Source organism: Triturus cristatus, chromosome 8, assembly GCF_964204655.1.
Source record: "Triturus cristatus chromosome 8, aTriCri1.1, whole genome shotgun sequence".
Lineage (NCBI taxonomy): Eukaryota > Metazoa > Chordata > Amphibia > Caudata > Salamandridae > Triturus > Triturus cristatus.
The window spans coordinates 275,993,559-276,006,863 of NC_140591.1; the positions used below are offsets into that span (position 1 = coordinate 275,993,559).

A 13,305-nucleotide genomic window follows, 5' to 3' on the forward strand; every position below is an offset into this window, starting at 1 on the left:
CACCTAATTACAAATAGAATTGATTTAACTTAAACGAGGGCGAGACTTATTGCATTTTCAATGCTTGTCTCCTCTTGTCACTGTCCAGCAGGCGGAGCTCAATACAGCCCAGTCAGTCTGTCTGTATCTCCTCGACTGAATCATTCAGCCTGCGCCACACGATACACGTGCCAAGACGCCAAGCAAATCACCGGCTCACATGTGGCTGGCCCACATTTCTTCTGAACAGCCGGGACGTCTCTTCCGGGTCAGCAGCGAGTGGCGGTATTTGTGCGAGCATTGATTGTAGCCAATCGCAGGAGTACGTGCAAAGAAAAAACCATACAGACTCCTGTAGCACCGCCTCTTATCCTGTCAATCAATTTGAAAACCAGCTTTCTTGTCACACACCTCCACTTGACATTCGCACATTTAGTTTGGTTTGTGTGGAAAGAAATAAAAGTGGGATGGTCAGATCTTTTAGATCGCTTGACGAGCGGCTGGAGGTAAGACACGTTTCGGGAAAGTCCTGCGTTATTTGGAAGTGTTGACCTGTAAGAAGTGAAATACGTGCATATCTCTCTAGAATAGTTTTCGCTTTCTCAAATGAACGAAGACTGCACATCAGAAAATCTCAATCACCTTTCTTTCCGTCATATAGTTTACTCAATTACTCCGGTATGGCCATCCTGCCACTCAAAACAGTCCACTAATGGAGATTTAACAAGGCTGTGAGGTATTCATTTTTGGGCTAACAGTGCAGGTTGTCCATGTGAATTGTGAATGTTATCATTGAGGACGTTTGATCTGAAAGGGATATCAATCGATTACAGAATTATTTTGTTAGGTTTTACTACATTCTCTATTGTTTCTTCTGGGTTTAAACGCTACTTTAAGGATAACGACAACTTGGGGACATTAGGAAAGCTTCCATGGGAATGCATTTCGTCCTTTGCTTACCATTTGCATTGTTACTCAGAGTTGCTTGCTTTCTATTTGCTGCCTTTATTTGTTTAAAACTGTCCAGGTTAAGTTTGTCTTTTCCGTTTCACAAACCCAATTTACTGTATTCTCCCACCAGTACTGGATTTCTGTAAAGCGGCCTTTTAATCTTGTTCTTAGCTTGTTGAATTTGCTGTGCATTTGGAGACGGAGGTCAAATGTCAGGCTATGTCTTCCAGGCAGCTTGGTGTTTAATTTTGTTTATCTTACTTCAAAGTGAGAGGATTTATGTATCAGAAATGTTAGCTACAGGGCATGTGCTTGAGAAAGGCTTTACAATGTTATTTTTTTTTCTTGCACACAACAAAATGTAAATGTCGGTAAATGAACTGTATAGACATTTCAGAATTAGAACAGACAAATGAAGCACATTTTTTGGTAATTCTGAAGTGTAATGGAAACAAATATTTTAATCTGATCAGTTCAATACACTAGGTTATTACATTGCCAAACATTATCGTTTGTGTGCTGTATACTTTTATTATTATTAGCTGTAAAACTGTACTTCTGTGCAAATGATAATGGTCAATTCAATTGTTGTGTGCCTGTAATAGCAGTACGCTACCACATCATGCATACTCCACTTTACCCATCTCCACTCTGCACCACTCCACTGCGATCTCTTGTGCACCACTCCACTGTACTTCACTCTGTCTCTCTACTCTACTGTATTCCATTGCACTCTACCTAACACTAGTTTACTATGCACCACTGCACTCTTAAGCACTGCACTCTACACTAAATGCATTCTACACCCTTATACTCCAAACCAATGAACTCTATGCCAGTCTACTCTGCCTTGCTGCACTGTACGCCACTATACTCTGCCACACTCTATGGCACTGCACTGTAAGCCAACTCCATTCTATGCCATTGTACTCTACATCACTCTGTTCTCCTGTGCACCACTCTACGCCACTGTACTCTACACCTATGCACTCTACTATAGACCACTGCACTCTGACAATCTACTTTGCAACACTGCACTCTGTCACTGCACTCTACTCTGCCCCAATCTACACCACTGCACTATATGCCACTTACTCTGCATCACTCTACTCTACGCCATTGCACTCTACCCTGCTTCACTCTATGCCACTTCACTTTACGCAACTCTACAGCACTGCACTCTCTGCCTCTGACCTCTACACCACTCTACTGTGCACCACTGTACTCCATGCCACTGCACTCTACTTTGCGCCGCTTTACACTAAGCTACTGCTCTCTACGTCAAGCCACTCTAATGTACTCTTCACTATTGCACTCTAAGACACTGCACTTTATTGCACTCTACTCCACTCCTCAACATTCCACTCTATCCCACTTCACTCTAGGCCACTGCAATCTTCCTGCTCCACTCCAGTCTATGCCACTCTATTGTACACCACTGCATTCTACACCACTATACTCTAACCACTGCACTCTCCGCCAGGTTACACTACACCACTGTAAGAAAGAGCTCTTTTAGTATAGTCACCTCCACACTTTTTCCTCCAATGCTGATGGTTTTGACTCTGAAAGTGCACTGGAGCCTGCCAACCATGCCCCAGTGCCAGTGCTTTCGCACTAAAATATCATGCATTTGAGTTGGTTACCACAATGCCAAGGACTTTAACCCCCTTATAATTCCCTGGTGAGATGTATCCTGGGTATGGGAGTTAAAGGGATCACCACGGCCTGAAGCACTGATTGGTCCACCCTGAGTGACTCAGGTAAAAAGATGACAGCAGTCCCACCAATGCAAACTGCATGAGCAGTGCAGACTGCTCAACCTTGACTGTGCCCTCACCATGCGCAAAGTCACAGCACTATTTTTAATATATTCCAGTCACCCTTACGGTAGGCCACCTGAACCCAGCATTATATAAGTGCAAGCTTATATGTCCCTATAGTAGCCTCCTTCCAGTAGGGGCTACTATAAGTGTTCAGGGGGACCATAGGATTACAAGGCCTAGCACCTAGGCATTCCCAGGGTCCCAGCTCTATTTTGGTCCAACTGAAAAGTGTCATGTTTGATTCCAAAAAACCTGTCTCATCAGCCCCGACTTTATCCCAAAGTTGTATATAATTTGACATGCACCCAGGTGGCCTTAGAGCGACCTTAGATGTTGACCACCTGGTTGCCCGAGCTGCCAGCTGCTTTATTTTTAGATCTCGCCTGACCAAGCGCATGTGCTGGTCTGGCGAGACTTTTAGTAAGGGCTTCAAAAAATGCTACCATGGCTGGCCTACAGCTTACGTGCATGGGCGTGCGCTTACGAGCAGAGGCGCCATATGGCTTTCCTCATCATGCTCATTAAGCACCGCGCACATGCACGCAAGCTGTAGGCCGGCCATGGTAGCATTTTGATCGCGATCACTTTTACTTTCGCAGCCGCTTTGATGCTCCCAACATATTATTTTCGGTTTCTTCCCCATTGCACTCACTTGCTGTTGGTCTGCTCTTCACCCCCTCCGCTACCCCGGACCCTTCATGCTTCTTTCCTTGGGTTTGTTTTGTGTATGTCCTACCTGACGGATTCCCGGGAAGCGCGTGACTCCCCTGGTCACGTGTGACTCTACAGTCCAATTGCAAGACCCCGCCAGCAGGCGTGGGCCAATCTCTGGCCACCTGCAACATGGGCAGCCAATAGCAGCCCACTTTCACGGATGTCCAATGTGTGCTTTGGGAAGAGCCAGGGAGCAGATCACAAGCTCTGCAAGTTTTTTTTTATTCCACATTTTTCATTAATTATTTGTTAAAGACAACCGAAGAAGCTATTCAGTTGTTTTTTATTTTGCTTGTATGTAAAATAGTTTAGTCAGTTGCCCAAGCATTACGCGGACTTTTAGGCTCAAATTCATTCAATGTTTACCAAGTTGTATACAAATAGTTCAACAAACGTTTTTATTCGTAGGATTGTGTTACATGTGTGATATTCGTAGTCTGAATTCATGTTTATATCTGTTGTAATTGTTTCGCTTGAACACACACCTCTCACATTTCTTGATCCATTACACTGCTAAAGCACTGAATCTCATAACACAATAACATACATACAAGCCAGCATTTAAGAAGAGGAGAGTGGGAGACCTAAAAAAAATATGTGAGAATGTATTTCCCCCCTTTGAATTCTATTAAAGCAGAGGCAATTTCAGGTATGATAAGAATACAGCCCAAAGAAAGCCATTCTTGTCTTTAAAATTTTCTGACTCTGGTCTTTGTGCAAGTATGCAGTAACCGCACCTTGGTGGTCATCATGGGAAACTAGGGTTACTACCTGTTTTTTACCTGCCAAGCCTGTATTTTTAAACCAATGCCAGTAATAATATTGAGAAAAGCGGAAAATCCGGTAATTTTACCCAACCTAATCATATACCAAAAATAGCAAATACAGAAACTAATTGTTTAGAAAGTGTTTGACTGCTGGCAAAATCGTTTCAGAAACGATGGTTAAAGCAAACAGAGGAATAATTACTGTGATAGAAAATAATCCTGATGATTTTACACAAATTATTTTTTACCTGCCAGCTATTGTCTGTTCCAGAACAGCAAAAAAAAAAAAAGAAATGAGCTGTATTTCTTTGTAAGAAAGGTAGTATCCATGATGCAAAAATATTTCCCACAGAGGGTCAAATCAAAGACAACACACTTCAGACCACCCACTCTACGTGATGTATTGTGCTACCCAGGTAGGCATCCAATTCCCCACACAGACATGGTCGTTCTGGGACAGAAAATAGGCCAAGGCACCAAAATAAAAGTGGCCCCAATTAGTGAATTAGAAAGCTAAACAAGCATTGGCATAGCCAATAGGTCTCGCCTTTGGGACCTAGAAGTGTTTAGCCGTGCAACAGTTGATGTTGTTGCACCAAGGATATTGTGCCCCTTTTTAAACAACAAGGGGGACCCAAATAAAGTCTGCCTGGGACCTTGGGAATCAGTTATTCTAAGCAACAATGGTCCCTAGGAAAGGGTGTACAAAATTAGTAAATACAGACCCAGTCAGTGCTATATTAGTTAAACGTGTCCAGCCGTCATGTAGAGGTGTTCCTTGCGATTTGTTTACTTATAACTGTGAATTTTTCTCCTGAGAACAAACCGTGAGCGTTGCCTGAGCCTTGCTTAAATGTTTCCCAGACTATATGTTTTGTATGTTTCTACGTTTCTGTAGTGGAATGCAGGCTTGTGTCCCACTCTCAGTATATTGTCTTGTACATATCTCCAAGAATTGCTGAAAAATTAAACATTGAACCTCTGTCCGGCTGGACACGTTTAACTAATACAGCGCTGACTGGGTCTGTATTTATCAGTTTTGTTCACCCTTTCCTAAGGACCATTGTTGCTTAGAATAACCAAGGATATTGTGCTGCATAACTAAATACTTTTATAAGGTCCCAAAAGCGAGACCTATTGGCTATGCCAATGCTTGTTATAAATTGGTGTCGGATTTCTTTTGAGTCGTGTCAGTTACTTATAGTCCATGTTGGTGCTCTGAAATGCTTAACTCATGTTCCTCTATAAAAGCCATACTGTTTTGTGACACTCTTCCAGGACTGAACTAAGGGTTTATTAGTGTGAATCAAGGACCTATTTGGGTAATGTGAGATTATTGCATAGTGAAGCCTATCCGGCCCCATTGCTTAATAATCCACTTTGCTACAACTGCTTTACTTAAAACCAGTGCACTCTACGCCACTGCACTCTACGCCAACTACTCTGCACCACTGCACTCTACGCCACTTTACTCTATTCTGCAATGCTCTATGCCACTGCATGCTACGCCTCTCTACACCTTTGGGCTCTTAGTCACTGCACTCTAGGTGACTTCTTTCTACTCTACACCACTCTACTCTCTGCCAGTGCTTTCGACGTCAGTGCTTTCAACACCAATGCTTTCTATGACACTGCATTCTATGACACTGAACTCAATGCCACTCTACTCTGTGCCACTTTACTCTGTGGCACTCTACTCTGTCATAATCTCAATCCACCATCCCTTCTGGAAAGTCCCATCCAGTTCCATTTAGAAAGTTTAACCTATCTCCTATGGTTAAAAAATAACCATCCGGCCATAAAAGCCCAATTTGTATGCCCTCTTGAAATCCCACTAGCTCCATCTTAAAATGTACATTAAATCTGCTCATTGCAAGCCATAGGCAGTGCCTAATCCCTGCTGTAATGAATTTACCCCTACTTTCAATCATACCTTGTCGCTGCTCTGAAGCAGTGGAAAAGCTGCGAGAGAACTATACACAAACCACAGATAAAAATATTGGAAATAATCAAGATTGCATAAAGTAACACCAGGCACTGCTGAATTTAAAATCCATAAAGAGTCAATACAGAGTATTATTTAGTAAAAAGAGAGTACTACCACAGCAAACTGATGAGCTGGTGATAGTGGGGAATTGAAAGTGAAAGCAAGCTTTTTGGACAAGCTGCCTCAGAAACTAAGACCATACTTCTGAAACCAATAGTAAACTTGATGACCTCATATGTAATGGGATAACGTTTGACCAGTTGTTATTTGGCTCTCTTATAGAGCATCCATGAGTGCATGAAGGAAATGGCACCTAATGTACACTGAGCTCACATGAGTGGGAAACTAGAAGTCTTGGAAGACTGACTTCAACTTTGCATCTTTACTTCATGTTTCTCCATGTACAATTTATAGTGATTGAAACACATTAGCAGCTACAGACATCAATCACACAGCAGGGCAGTAAGCAGTATATTAAAACAATGCCAGCTAAAAAAATAATGTTTTGGTGCATATAAAGTTTGTGCTTAGCAAATCGTGGAATAACATGCAAAAATGCATCTTGTTTTTACTTCCAAGCACAATAAAAAGTCTGCAGACTGGTGCTTTCTCAGCACAATGCTCAGCCTCCCTGCCCAGGCTCACTCCCAATGCTATTTCTGCAAGGGTAGGGGGCTCTTCTTTACCGTGAGACCGAGCTGTTTGCAGCACAAGTCAACGTCCTCTAAAAATAGGGGCACAAATACGCAGTAATGGGAACAGGTAAAAAAATACACTGAAGGACGCTGCGATTGAGGGCATTCTAGGTCTCTTGCATGTCACTGGGGGGACATGGACTGACACACCCCTTTAGATGACTTCGCCCCTCCCCCAGGGGGGCACACCCTCAGGTTGAAGTCCACTCCTCTACGCTATTGCACTCTATGCAACAGCAATCTACACTGCATCACTGCACTTTATGCTCATGCACTCTAAACACTTTTACTCAAAACCAGTGCACTTTACGCCAATCTACTCTGTACCACCCTACTTTACCTCCCTTCACTCTAGGCCACTCTACGACACTCCACTCAGAGTCTCTACCCCAATAACTCTACTCCACTCTATACCACTCCACTCTACTCTGTGCCACTCCCTCCATGCCACTTCATGCCACTTTACTCCACTCTGTTCTATGACGCACAACTCCACTGTGCTCCACTTCACTATTCCACTCTACGCACCTCCACTCTGACTCTCCACGACACCCTATGCCACCCCACTCCACTACACTCTACTCTATTCCGCTCTCCTACATACTCTGCTCCCTGCCATTCCACTCTACGACCATCTACTCCACTCTATGCCACTATACTCTACAACCCTTCACACAACAACCTCAATGCCACTACACTCTGTTCTACACCACTCCACAACACTCTGCTCCACTCTACTCCCTCCAAGTCACTCCACAGCACTCTGCACTGCTCCATTCAACTCTACGCCACTCCATAAAGGTCCACTTTACTCCAGTCCACGCCACTCTACTTTACCCCTCTAGCTTTTAGCCATGCTTAACTGCAGCTACGTTGGTGTACAACCTGGCTAAACATATTGGCAAGCCAGTAGCTCTTGCTTAGGTGAGACCTATTGGCTTTGCAGTTGCTTGTTTTATTTGTTCGTAGATCGTTCTTCCTATGATATGTTTTACATGCTTGGTGTTCGGGATCAAATTTGTAGTACATAATCAAGGAGAAACCTACCATCTGGTCTTTGCACCAGAGCAGTGTTTCATTTAAGATATTGGCATTGGGAGGATTTAGGTGATTCTTAGTTGCCCATTTCTAATGTTTTCCTACTAGGAATATAGAAAATTGAAATACAATGATACCCATAAACCCCGCAGGCAAAGATGTCCGCCCCTGTAACCCTCAGCTTTTTATCTGTGTGGTTACCACTATGTGAAGTCCCACATCAGTGGTCAATGATATGTGATAGTTTTCCAGCCTATTTTTATTTAATTGTTTATATTTTATTATTAGCTGTTTTGTAATATAAAATTCCAGTCAATGCTCAAATAGCAATACAAGTCATGTTGTTGTGTTGGATTTATGTCCTACAATAAAGACATCATCACTGGTTCCCAAATAAGGACCCCTGTCTCAGTAGCTTACAGAGTACATCACTTTTGCATCAGACTGAATTGCGTTAACATTAAGTGAACTAATTCTCCCCCTGCCCGCCCCCCGCCGCCCCCCACCAAGTGCTCCGTCCATTACTCAAAGTTCCAGTCAGGAGGACTCAAGGTGTTGTGAAGGAGTCTCACTATACATGTCCCTAGTTGTTGTGTACGTTACAATCATATTATCCATTTCCGTGTCTCCCCTCTTCATCCTCTGTGACATGTATATCCAGGAGTTTCGCCCCCGGTTCCTAGCATCCACCTCCGCTGGGTTGATGCTGGCTCTTGTCACAGTCAAGTCATGGACCATAGCTCTCCACATGAGAAGGTCGTCAGCTAGTTTCTCATTTGCGCCTTACTCTTCTCATATGGACCTCTTCTGCCCCTTCGACCATGTCCCTTTGCCAGTCTGCCACCAGGGGAGGTCTCGGGCTCAACCATATAATGGCTATGCACGATTAGCTAAGTTTAATCCAAGCAATGCAAATTTCTTGCTGAGCTTCCTATTTTAACTCTCCAGTACCAGGCCCAAAAGGCAGTGGTTTATCCCCTAGGATCACCCAGTCCATGGCCCGATGGAGTTGTTCCAGGACCTCCTCCCAATAGTATGCAACTTGGGTGCAGCTCCACACCACATGAAACAAATCCGCTGGTGCACTTCTACAGTACACACCCTGGGTCTCTAGAGTGGTAGATTGCGTGCAATTGTTTGGGAGAGAGGTAAGCGATGTGGACAATATTGAATGAGTTCAAACATTGCATTAACTTGCATGTCTTGCTCTTCCCTGTGTACTCTGACCCACCCCCGGCTGTAATGGGGTCCTCAATAATCTACTGCCAAGTCGCCCCAATCTTCAAGGGTGACGTTGGTCTATCAGTCCACAGGGCGCGGTATAAGTACGTGATAAGCCTCCGGCTATGGAAACTAATATGACCAATGTCTGGGTGGGTGCATGGGTCTATGGGAATGTAGGCCATATTTCATTTGCCATGGCAGATATTTTTGCATACTGAAAGAACTGCCCCAACCCCAGGCTGAATGTCTCGAAAGAATCTTGCACTGTAATAAATCGGGCTCCCGAATATAGATCATTCAGTGTAGTAGACCCCACAGCTGCCACTGGCCTATAGACATGGTCTGAGCTATCTGCCCAAATGGTGAGATCCTCCAGCTCCCGTGCATATGGCACCCTTCGGATAACTCTGCGTTCTGCTCTTTCCCAAAGTCTGCATAATATCCGGATAACATGTGGCAGAGTCCCAGACACACTATTGCCATGCAGCTGTAAAGCATTCAGCTCAGTATCCCTGTATGTGCCTGCCAGTAGGGACTTTTCCCATTTGGCTCCCTCGTCAAAACAATGGACTGCATGTTGCAGTCAGTTGAGCCACAAGATAATGCAATTTGAAGTCCGGTACCATTCTAGCTTGCGTGTGGCAAGTGCCACTCTACATAATTTACCAGCCCATAGCAGTTAAACCAGAAGCTGGTCCATCTCCCAAATGTTTCTCCTCAGGATCTCCTATAGGGTGCCTTATAGTATGTAAAAGCAGCGGGTAAGAACCACCATTTTGATCCATGCTAATATCCCCATCAGGGAGAGCTTCAAACTATTCCGGGTTTTCATAGGACTGAGGTTTGCAACCACTCGTTTCAAGTTTAGTGTGTGACATTGCTGCACCCCATACACGATAATAATCCTAATGTATCAGACCCTGTCCATTTGCCAGGATAGTCCCGCCTCTGGGAGCAAATCTGTATGTATTCCTATCAGCTGTCCCACGGGGAGCACAGACTTTGACTAATTCACAGAACATTCTAAGCTGCTGCACTCTGCACCACTACTCTATACAACTCCATTCTACTCTGCAGAACTCCACTCTACCCTGCAACACTCCACTCTACACCTCAGCTCTCTATTCTGAAACATTCTAATCTACGCTACTCCATTCTGTGCCACTGCAATCAGTGCTGCACCACTCTACTCCACTCTACTCTATGCCCCTGGGCTCTTCCCTGCAACACTATACTCTACACTACACCACTTCACTCTACTCTGTGCTGCACCAGTCTATGCATCTGCAGTCTACTCTGTCGCTGTACTCTAGACCACTGCACTCTATGACACTGCACTTTACACCACTTTACTCAAAACAAATGCAGCCTTTGCCAATGCAGCTGCACCAATTACGTTGTTTTGTGTACTTTATGCCACTATACTCTAAAACATAGTACTCTATGCCACTGCACTCTACATCAAACCACTATGCTCTGCACCACTCTACTCTGTGACCCTGCACTTCGCAACCCTGTACTCTGCAAGTGCGCGACCCTGCACTGTACAACCCTGCACTGTACGACCCTGCACTCTGACACTATTCTGCATAACTGCACTCTATGCCGCTGCACTCTACTCTGCACCCCTCAACTCTACGCCACTCTACTGCATTAGACGGCACTGTACTCTGCACCACTACCCTCTATTCCCCTGCACTCTACACTACTCTTCTCTATTCCCCGGCACTATTCCACTGTACCCTGCACCATTCCATATGCTTCTTCACTTTACACTACTCCACTCTGCACCATTGCACTCTAATCTACGTCACTGCACTCTACGTCAATGCACTCTACATCTCTTTACTCAAAACCAATGCATTCTATGTCACTGCACTCTACGGCAGTCTACTATGCACCACTGTACTTTATGCCACTTCGCTCTAGGCCATTCTACGACACTCCACTCTAGAACACTCAACTACATGATAGTCCACTCAGTGCTCCTCTACTCCATTAAACTTTGCTCCGCTGACACTTTACTTCACTCTATGCCTCTCCACTCTACAGCACTCTACTCCACTCTATGCCATTGTACGACTCTACTCCACGACGCTCTACGCAACTCCCTCTATGCCACTCCATACCACTTCACGCCACTCTATTCTATTACACACTACTACACTTTACACCACTAAACTCTGACAATCTACTCCGCTCTACGCCACTCTACTCTGCAACACTCTACTCCACTCCACACAGCACCCTCTTCACCACTCCAGATCTGCTCTACACCACTCCACGACACTCTATGCTACTTGACTCGACAACTCTGCTCAACTATGACACTTACACTCCACTCTACTCCCTTCATGACACTCCACAACACGTTGCGCTACTACATAGCTCTCCACTTGACTTCTCTACACGCCACTCAACTCTACTGTATGCCCCTCTACGCCACTCCATAGCATTTCACTCCACTCCACTTTACGACACTCTACGCCATTCTCCTTTACCCCTCTAACTTTTAGCCATGCTGAACAGCAGGCAGTCTGGTGCACAACATTGCTTAAACATATTGGCAAAGCCAATGGCTCTTGCTTAAGCGAGACGTATTGGCTTTTACCCCATAAATGTGTTTCTTGGAGAAACGTTATCGAATTACGATAACGTTTTAAGTAAGCATGCATTCTGTGAAGTTTCTTCAGCCTGTTTACTGCCTGTACAATTCACGTAAGCAACTTAGATTTGCTCCCTATACTCTGCATGACCAGGGGCATTAGGTTTTGGGCCCTCCCACTGGACTTTTCTATTCACTTCAGCATATCAAAGTTCCATCAGACATGAGGAGCACTCCCCAAAATACTTCAACATTGTTTAACATTCCCTCCAACAACCCTACCAACCTCCCCACCCCTAGGTAGAATATGCAGAACTCCTTCCTGCTGAACCTACAGCCAAAAGGGTACCGGTGATCGCTCCACGCTCTCCTCACCCCAACTAAATCAACCAGTGAACCCTAAGAGCATAGCACAGGCCAAGGAGCTGTGTTCCCCTGCAAGCCTCAAGACCGAAAGAGGTACCCAGCAAACCGCAAGAGGATGGGCCCTCCACCATCTCCTTTTGCGGAGTGCAATATTGTTTATCACAGACAAACTTAACCAACTGGGCGACCATGAGCCCCTTCCACCCCCCTAAGGAACATAGTACGTGTAACATTTAGGCAAAAAACTGTTACACAGCATTTCAGCATATCGACTTAAGAACTGGCTATTATCACCTGCCACACCGTACCGGGTCTTTTCACCTATCTGTGTGTCAAGGTCTATACCACATCCACAACAGTATTTAAGTCAGCTGGTCTCCCTCCCCCCCCTGGCTGTGGAACAGGCATCTTAAGTCGGACCCCCCAGAACTGAACCTGAACCCTCAACAAAGTCCAAGGTGTCTAGCCGGTATCTGTACTGACACTCATTGTGTCCGGCACTAGTCTAATTTTTGAAAAAGCGATTTGTTCCTGTGACTTCTGAACTTCCGACCTCAAAGTTCCATTTGGGCACACCAGGGTGCGATCTCCGTTACGAGTCTTTGCTCCTTCATTGGTCCCCAGCAGTGTCCTACTGTTCCTGCAAAATAGTGTCATCGGACAGGCATGGGTCTCCTGCTGTATAGACGGAACAGCAGTACATTTCTGATTCAAGTTGTCGAGCCAGTCCAAGACCTCCTAAGGGGACTTTTAAAAGTGTACGAGGTCATCATGTTGAATTCTTAACTTGGCAGGCAACATTAGACTATACTTGATATTACGATTCCTCAAATGTTTCCTTACTGGTAGAAAGTTTTTGCATTAGTCTTCGACCTTTCAAGTATAGTCCGGATATATAAATATTTGCCTGCCCTTGAATCTAGGGGACTATGCATGCGCATGTGTTGAAGATGGTGTCAGGGTCACATTAATTGAACACCCTGGGTGGCGCCCCGGGGCACAGTGCTGCCACTAGTGACCTATGTACTCTGTCAATTGTGATAAAGTTAGAAATGAGCAGAGTCTTGAGCGTGTTCGCAATCCAGTTCCCCAAAAAGAGTTCCGCAGAGGGGCCTTCCGCATGCTCTGGGAATCCTACAAGACGTTTGTTGTC

The 13,305-nt window shown here is 44.8% G+C and overlaps 1 protein-coding gene across 1 annotated transcript in view; it reads left to right on the forward strand.

Annotated features, from left to right (window-relative positions):
• The first annotated feature begins 231 nt into the window (after window positions 1–231).
• The window catches only part of ATM (ATM serine/threonine kinase), a 1,586,045-nt gene continuing 1,572,971 nt past the window's right edge, over window positions 232–13,305 (forward strand). Inside the window, exon 1 of the mRNA XM_085621514.1 lies at window positions 232–485. The gene's annotated coding sequence lies outside the window, so the exon portion shown is untranslated. The remainder of the gene's footprint in view (window positions 486–13,305) is intronic.